Here is a 10,004-nt window from a genome sequence, read left to right on the forward strand (position 1 = left end):
GGGCGAGAAGTAAGAAAAACAAAAACCATCACTTCTGTTATAATTCCTGACAAGAATATATAATCCGAATTTGTCTAGTCACGAGAAAATTATCAGACATACCCAACTGAGGAATATCCTACAAAATAGCTGGCTGTAATCATTAAGTGTTAAGGTCATGAAAGTCAAGAAAGACCAAGAAACTTCCATACTGAAGGAGAATAAAGCAACATGATAACATGTGACTCTGGGCTGGATCCTTTTGCTCTAAAGCAGGGGTAGGGAATTCTGGCCCCCGGGCCATATACAGCCGAAGAAATCATTTGGTCTGGCCCTGCCAAGCAACCGAAGGTGGGACTCAAAATTCAATAAATCTAGGAGCTAATTTTTAAGTTGATAATTTTGTACGGCCTGCAAATGATGTTATAAATATCCAAATGGCCCTTGGCAGAAAAAAGGTTCCCCACCCCTGCTCTAAAGGATGTTTTTGGGACAATTGGCAAAACCTGAAAAGGGTCTGTGGATTATATCGTAGTAATGTATCAAATACTAATTTTCTGATTCTGATGGCTCTATTGTAGTTATCTAGGAGAATGCCCTACTTGGTAGGAATCATACATTAAAGCATTCAGAGCTAATGAGACGTGTTATCAACTTACTCTCAAATGGTTGGCAGGGAGGGCAGGGAGTTAGTTATTTGTACTATTCTCCCACCTTTCCTTTAAGTTTGACATGAATTTAAAAAATTTTAAATGAATCATTTGGCTCCGGCTGGTATGGCTTTGCTCATTGAAAGGTCACTGGTTCAATTCCTGGTCAGGGCACGTGCCCAGGTTTCAGGCTCAATCCCCTGGAGGGATGTGTGCAAAAGGCAACTAATCTATGTCTCTCTCTCACATCCATGTTTCTCTCCCTCTCCTCTCTCCCTCTCCCTTCTCTCTCTAAAAAAAAATAAAAACATATTTTTAAAAAGTGAATCATTTCAAGCATACAGAAATGCACTGAGAAATATGGAGATGTCTGCTCTCAGCACTCATAATCAACATTGTACTCAATTCTAGTTGGTGCAATAAAGAAAAAAAGAAATAAAAAGCATACATTTTAGAAAGTAAGAAATAAAACTGCCTTTTTCACAGATAACATGATGGTTTATATAGAAAATCCTATGGAATCTACAAAAAAATCACTAGAACAAATCAGTGAGTTTAGCAAGGTTACACGATACAAGATTAACATGGAAAAATCAATTGTATTTATATAAATTAGCAAAAACAATCATATTGCCACCTAGCAGATTCTGTAACTGAGTCTTCAAAAAGCCATTCTACTATTCTATTAAACTAGCCACTTCAGCATGGGCAACATGGTAACACCAGTGAATTTGATGAGTGTGGGCCCACTGTTACACTTCTTTTGCTATGAAGTGAGTTCCTTGATCAGAAGCAATGCTGTGTGTAATACCAGAATGGTGGATAAGGCATTCTTTAAGTCCACTGAAGGTAGTTTTGGCAGAAGTATTTTGTGCAAGAAAAGAAAATCCGTATCCAGAGTGTCTATTCCAGTAGGACCAAAATGCTGCCTTTCCCATAATGAAAGTGGTCCAATGTAATCAACTTGCCACCAGGCTGATCACCCTAGGGAATGGTGCCATATTGGGCACTCAGCAGTGGCCATAGCCACATTGGTTTTGATGAATGGAAGTCCACGCATAACCTCCATCCCTGCCACCTTGGCCACTTTGTTTATGAGCCCATTGGGTGATGACAGAAGTGGCTGGGGAAAGAGGCTGACTGGTACCACAGAATGGGTCATTCTATCCATTTGATTATTAAAATCCTCTGTTGATGTCATCCTTTAGTGAACCTTAACAAGTTACACAAATATTTCATGTTTTTTGCCCATTCAGAAAGGTCTATATACATACTTCTTCCCCAAATTTCCTTGTCACCGATTTCTACTCATGTTCCTTCCATGGTTGTGCCTATCTAGCCAAACTGTTGATCAGAAACAAATGGACAATCAGATATTTCTCCAGCAAAATGGGCTTATTTGGGAACAACAGAATTGCAATTCAGGTCATGAGATGTAATGGCAAGCCGTATGCAAGAGAAACAAAGGAGAGGAATGCTCTTTTATGAACTGAAAGGAGCTGTTGGAAATGAAGAGTCTATTAGAGGAATCTTAATCTCATCCAGAAACACCCTCACAGACATGATTAACTAAACATCTGGGTATTCTGTGTCTCAATCAAGTTGACACATAAAATTAACAACACAAAAACCCAACAAATTCTATTTCATCAAAATAAAAACCTGTTGTTTTTCAAAGAACACTTAAGAAAATAAAAAGGCAAGCCACCAATTGGGGGAAAATATTTGCCAAACAGATATCTGAAAGTATGTAAACTATCGTAAGTAACTCTTAAAACTCAATAACAAGACAACACAGTTTTTTTAAATTAGCAAAATATTTGAGCAAACAATTTATGGAGAAGATATATGGATGGCAAATAAACTCTTGAACAGATGATTAACATCACTAGTCATTAGAGAAATGCAAATTAAAACCACATACCTATCAGAGCCAGTGGAACTTTCATACACTCCTGATAGGAATGCAAAATGATATACTCACTTTGGGAAACAGTTTGGAAGCTTCTTAATAAAATAAATACAGTAGTACTTCCCTTATCCACAGGTGAAATGTGTTCCAAGACCCCCAGCGGATGCCTGAAACCATGCACAGTACCAAACCCTATGTATATGCACTAAGTGACTAATGGTCAGGGAGTGTATACAGCAAGGATGTGCTGGACATATTTCCATGAGTGGATGGAGTGGGACCTCTCAAGATTTCATCATGCTACTCAGAATGGCACACAATTTAAAACTTATGAACTGTTTATTGCCAGAATTTTCCATTTACTATTTTGGGATTGCAGGTAAATGAAACCACAGAAAGCAAAAGTGCAGATAATGGGAGACCACTATACACATCTAACATATTCAGCAATTCCACTCCAAGGTATTTCCCAAATAAAATGAAAGCATATGTTTATAGAAAGATTTGTATACAAACTATGGTATACTGAAACAATGGAATACCACTCAGCAATAAAAAGAAATGAACTACTGATAAATGCACTAGTATGAATGAATCTCAAAATAATTATGCTGAGTGAAAGAAGCCAGATTAAAAACAGAATACATACTGCATTGTTTCATTTATATAAAATTCTAGTAAATACAGGCTAATCTGTAGTAATAGAAAAAAGAACAGTGGTGCCTTTGGGACAGGTTGGGGAAGGGGGTGGGTGGGAGATATTACAAAGGGACAGGAGGAAACTTTGAAGGGTGATGTATGTTTATTATGTTAATTATCTTGATTGTGGTGGTGGTTTCAAAGGTGTATATATATGTAAAAATATATCAAATTGTACATTTTAAATATGTCTACTTTATTGTATGTGAATTATACTCCATTAGAGCTGTAAAAACACTTAAAAATGTAAACTGATAAGTAAAAATATTAATAAATGAACAATTTAGATACAGACACAACTCTACCTACCAGTCCTTCCCCCTCCTTATACAGATATAACCACATTACTGAAGATGCTATGTATCATTTCTGTGTCTTTATACTTTTATAACAAAAATCCATAAACTATATATACTATAAATTATACATGTTGTTTAGCATAGTTTTATAGTTATAAATAGCACCATATTGTATGTATTCTTTTTTTAATTGATTTTAGAGAGAGAAAAACATTGATATGAGAGAGAAACATCAACCAGTTACCTCCTGCACAGGCCACAACCAGAGATTGAACCCAAAACCTGGGTATGTGCCCTGGTCCGGAATCAAACCTGCCACCTTTTGGTGTACAGGATGGATGACACTCCAACCAGCTGAGCCACACTAGCCAGAGCATATGCATTCTTTTCAACTTGCTTTTTTTGTTCAAAATTATGTTTTTGAGACTTATCCATAAATGTAAATGTAACTCATTCCTTTTAACTGTGTATGGTAGTCCATTTCTGCACTGAAGGAGAGTTTTCAACAGTACTGCAATGAACATTGTGTACATGTCTCCTTAAGGGTAACTATCTCTGTAGGAGAGACTTCTCCAAGTAAAATTACTAGGTGATGGAGTACAGTTGGCCCTCCGTATCCACGGGTTTCACATCCATGGATAGATTCAATCATCTGTGGATCAAAATTACTCAGAAAAGCCCTGGTCGTTGTGGCTCAGTTGGTTGAGCATTGTCCCAGGCACCATAGGGTTGCCAGTTCAATCCCCACGCAGGGCACATGCCCAGGTTGCAGGTTCAGTCCCTGGTTGTGGTGCGTGCAGGAAGTAGCGATCGATGTTACTCCCCCCCCCAACTTCTCCCTCCCTCTCTCTAAAAAACTTAAAAAAAATTATTTTAATCAATTTTTTAAAAAAGAAAAAAATTTATTCAGAAATAAAATCCCAGAAAGTTCCAAAAGGCAAAACTTGAATTTGCCATATGAGCCCTGAGCATTACACTGAATCCACATGAATGAACTGATGTGTAGGCAGACCTTACTGTAACCTATATGAAAATAGTATACATAAGGGGCTGGAGCATTGGCATATTTTGATATCCACAGGGGGCCTGGAACCAGTGCCCCCCAGATAATGAGGAATGACTGTATATGTATCTTCAGCTTTATAAGGTATTGTCAAATTGTTCTTCAAAGTATCTGTTCCAAGCAGTCCCACTAGCTTTATCCTTGCTAACACTGCACTTACTAGTTTTCATCTGCCAAATGGTGTGAAATGGGATGATTAATTAATTTGTTAATTAATTAACTTATTAATTTATTTTAAATATGTTTTATTTATTTCAGAGAGAGATAGAAACATCAATGATGAGAGAGTCATTGATTGGCTGCATCCTGCATGCCCCCTACTGGGGATGCTGCCTGAAACCTGAGTATGTACCCTGACCGGGAATCAAACCATGGCCGGGAATCAAACCATGACCTCCAGGTTACATGTGTCAACAACACTCGACCACTGAGCCACTCCAGCTGGCTGGATTTCATTATTTTAATTTCCACTTCTCTGATTACTAGAGAGATTGAGCATCTTTTACATGCTTATTTTCCATTTGAGTTTCTTCCTCTATGAATCCCCCTACTTATCCTTTGCCCAGTCCTTTTTTCTATTATGTTGTTTGTGCTTTATTACTGATTTCTATGAGTTCTTTATATATTCTACACACTAATCCTTTATGTGGGTTGCATATATTTTCTAGTTAGAGACTTGTTTCTTCACTTTATTTATCTTTGGTATCTTTTTATACAGAGGATTTCAGTTTTTTCAGTCTTTTCCTTTATAGGTATGCTTTCTTAGTTTCATTTAGGAATTCTTCCCTATTCTGTGTCATAAAAATATTCTCCCACATTTTTTTCTAAAGTAATTCTGGCTCTGTTACTAACTAGCTATGTAACCTTAGGCAAGTTTCTTAATCTTTCTGGGCCTCAGAGCTCTCATCTGTAAAATGGAGGTGTAATAATGTCTACTTCATAGAGTTCTTAGAATTATTCATCGTATCAGGCAGGGACCCGAAGGAAATGGATGTCACTCTTAAGTTAGGATGATATGAGATGGGTTTATTTACAAAGGCATGGTTGAGTACAGGGGAACCACAAGGGATAGTACAATATCCTGAGGGTAATAATAGCAAAAAAGCTATTAAAACACCATAGCCAAAGGGAGGAGGAGGGTAGGCAGTGGTTATTGGACAGACTCCACATTCAGAGGAGTCACTTTAGGAGAGAGAGTGATCTTAGATCTAGGGACAGGGCAAATCTGAGGAAATTTAGCAGGGAGGAATAAATGCTCTGCCTTCACTATCCTTTTTCTTCCAAACTTCTACTGGGGTTCTGGATGGGCTGGAGCCAGAGGGCAAATGAGTCCACTGATGTTGTCCATACTGGATACTGGGAAGAAGGGGAACAGTGAATCTGGAGGAGCAAATTAAAGATATTTTCCATACATTCAACCAGACTTTACTGAGTGCCAACATGATCCAGATACTGTTCTATGCATTGAAGATGCAACAATGAACACAGTGGACTAAGTCCTTGACTTTATGAGCTTACATTCTAATGGGAAGAGACAGACAATAAATATTAGTAAATATAACATGTTAGGTAGTGATGAGTGCTAGGGAAAAAATGAAGCAAGATTAGGATAGACTGATGAGGCGTGAGGTGTAGAGTGGTCAGGGGAGCATCTTGGAGGAGGTGTCATTTGAGCAATGATTTTAAGGAAGTAAGGGAATGAGTCATGTGCATACCTGGTAGAAAAATGCCAAGGTTTTGAAATAGGAACATGCTTGGCAATCTGAGAAAAGGTGAGAAAGTGGTGTTAGAAAATAATAAGTGAGAGGAGATGGAATACTACGCAGCTGTAAAGAAGAAGAATCTCGTACCCTTTGGGACAGTATGGAAGGACCTGGAGAATATTATGCTAAGTGAAATAAGCCAGGCAGAGAAAGACAAACATCATGATCATGCTTATACGTGGAATCTAAAGAACTTAATAAACTGATGAACAGAACAGATTCAATGACATGGAAGCATAGATGAGTCTGACGAATGTCAGAGGGATGGAGGAGGGCGGGTGGGTGGAGGGGGAGAGAGTAACCAAAGAATTTATATGCATATATGCACGACGCAAGGACACGGACAATGGTGGGGAGAGGGACTCGGGAGGGGGATGGGATGGGGTGGAATGGGTCATTGGGGAGAAAAAGGGACATTGTAATATTTTAAACAAAAAGAAAATTTAAAAAAAAAAAATGAGAGGAGAGGAATGGCTTACATCAGGGTGGTAGCAATGGAGGTGGTGATGAGTGGTGGGATCCTGGGTTTATTTTGAAGGTAAAAGATTTGCTGCCTCTGCAGGATTTGCTGATGTTGGATGTTTCAGAAAGACAGACATCAAGGATGACTCTGAAGGATTTGGCTGAAAAACAATTAGGAGTGAAATCAGCAAAAATGATGTAGAAGAACCACCCAAAATCCACTCCCATAAAAGCAAAGAGAACACTGGCAAAATTGTCAGGATCAACTTTTTAAAATTTTTGGAAGTTAACCAAAGATTTGCAACAATGAAGAGAGTGTGTATGCAAGAAAAAAGACCGAATCTCAGTAAGAACAGTGAATTATGTGGCACTTTAATTTTCTCTGTTCCCATCTTCCCCTCTCCCCAGCTCTTTGGTAACCTTGAAAACCAAAACCCTTTAATCATGGTGAAAACCAGCAGCAGGACAGCCACTAGAGGGAACAGAATCAGGTTGGAACTCCTTCAAAGCCCCATTCTCAGAAAATTATCATTTTTTGACCTGTCTGGTGGTTCCCTGGAAGATCCTACTCATGGCTATCTTGATTTGACCTGACACAGAGCTTGCCTTCTGCAAACATCCTCTTCCCTAGGGGCATTTGTTTAAAACAATGAGAGGCAATTTTTCAACATTATTGCTCCCAGTGATGGTGGGTAACAGTTGGGGTGAAAAACAGGTTAACAAAAAAAATTTTATAGGCAAATCTGGGGATTGTGATGTCCCTAAGAAGATCTGGGATGTTCTGACATTCCTGGAAACCTAGAAGGCCATGCATGCACTTTCATAAAGCTGTGCGTATGGTCAGGAAAGACCTAAGAAGTCCTTTTGCCACTGACTACTAAACGGGAGGCTCTGCACAAGCATGAAGTGAAGCCTAAGGAAAATTTATAAACTGCCTGGCTGAGTGTTGAAGGCATGTCCCAATATGTATTCAGAGTCTCTTAGCAATGACTTACTGGTTTCAGACATTTAAGGAAATATTTGTCCAATAATTAGCCAACCACTAAGTTAACTGAGCAGGAAGACACACATGACAATATAGAATTATTTCAGGAAAGCCATTAAATAAACAATCATCATCAATAAGAAACAGTACCAAAATGAGATCTTGGAGAAAAAGGAGAATCTGATTTTATTGTTGCCACATTATATTATTTTAAATGTCTAGTTTTCAATGAAAAAATTATGAGATATTCAATGAAACAAGAAAATATGGATCATAAACAAGAAAAAAAATAGTCAATAGAAACTTTCCCTGAAAAAGGCCAGATAATGGACTTATTAGACAAAGGGTTTGAATCAGCCACTTAAAATACACTCAAAGGACTAAAAGAAAACATGTTTTAAGAACTTCATGAAAGAGAATAATGTCTGACCAAATAGAGAATATTAATAAAAATATAGAAATTATTTTTAAAAGAACCAAATAGAAATGCTGGTGTTGAAAAGTGTAATAACTGAAATGAAAAATTAACTAGAAGGGTTCAACAGATTTCAGAAGACAGGAGAGAAATAGTGAATTTGAAGGCAGGTCAATTGAGATTATACATTCTGAGGAAGGAGAAAAGAGAATGGAGAAAAATGAACAGAGCCTCTGCCCTGGCCAGCGTGGTTCAGTTGATTGAGCATCATCCTGTGCACCAAAGGGTTGCCAGTTCATTTCTGGTCAGGGCACATTACCCAGGTTGCGGGTTCACTCCCCAGTTGGGGTGTGTATGGGAAGCAACCGATAGATGTTTCTCCCTCACATCGATGTTTCTCTCTCTCTCCTTTCCTCTCCAAAAAAAAAAATCAGTTAAAAAAAATGAACAGAGCCTCAGAGACCTGTGATATGCCATCAAGTGTACTACAAAAAGAGGAAAGGAGAGGAAGATACAGAAAGAATATTTGAAGAAAGATGGCTAAAAATTCCCAAATTTGATGAAAAACATTAATCTACGTATCCAAAAAGGAGACATTCAAACAGATCCCCACCTACACATCATAACCGCACTGTGAAAAGACAGAGTAAATCTTGAAAGCAACAAAAGAGAAGTGATTCATCATGTACAAGGTATCCTCAATATGATTTCTCATTAGAAACCATGAAGGCCAGAAGTGTGGTGACACACTCAAAGTACTGGAAGAAAAAGACTGTCAACCAAAAATCCTATGTCCAGCAAAGCTATTCTTCAACAGTGAAGGCAAAATTAAGACATCTCCAGATAAACAAAAATGGAAAGAATTCATCTTAATGAATTCATTAAGAATGAATTCTTTGTTAAGAATTCATCTTAACAAACCTGCCCCACAAGAAATATTGAACAGAATCCTTCAGGCTTAAATAAAAGGACACCAGACAGGAACTATAATCCACATGAACAAATAAAGAATACCAAAAAAGGTACCTACATAGTCAAATATAAAAGACAGTACAAATGTAACTTGTGTTTGTAACCCTCTTTTTCTTCTATTGTATGTATAAGAATACAATTGTATAAAACAATCATTATAAATTTATGTTAATGGGCATACAATGTAGAAAGATGTAATTTTTATGACAATAACAGTATAAAAGAGGAAGGAAATAAAGTTGTATAGGAGCAAAGCTTTTTTATGCTATTGAAATTAAGTTGGCATTAATGCAAACTAGATTGTTATAAAGTAACATGTTAATTGTAATCCTCAGGGAAAATACTAAGAAAATAATTCAAAAAACATTAAAGAAAAAAAAGATTAAAATGGCACACTAGAATATGTCTATTTAACACAGAAGAGGGCAATAATGGTGGAATAGATGGGGGGAAATCACAAGACATACTAAAAATAAATAGCAAAATGGCAGACATAAATAATCCTTTATTAGTAACTACGTTAAATGTAAATGGCATTTTTTTTTAAATCCTCACTTGAGGATATTTATTGATTTTTAGAGAGAGTGGAAGGGAGAGAGAGGGGGAAAGAAAGAAAGACAGAGAAACATCTATGTGAGGGAGATACATTGATCAGTTTCCTCCCACACATGCCCCAACTGGAGCAGGGGATTGAACCCACAAGCCAAGTATGCACCCCTGACTGTGAATTGAATCCACCACCCTTCAGTGTGCAGGCAGACGCTCCAACCACTGAGACACTCCAGCCAGGATGTAAATGGCATTT

Source organism: Miniopterus natalensis, chromosome 2, assembly GCF_054644295.1.
Source record: "Miniopterus natalensis isolate mMinNat1 chromosome 2, mMinNat1.hap1, whole genome shotgun sequence".
NCBI lineage: Eukaryota > Metazoa > Chordata > Mammalia > Chiroptera > Miniopteridae > Miniopterus > Miniopterus natalensis.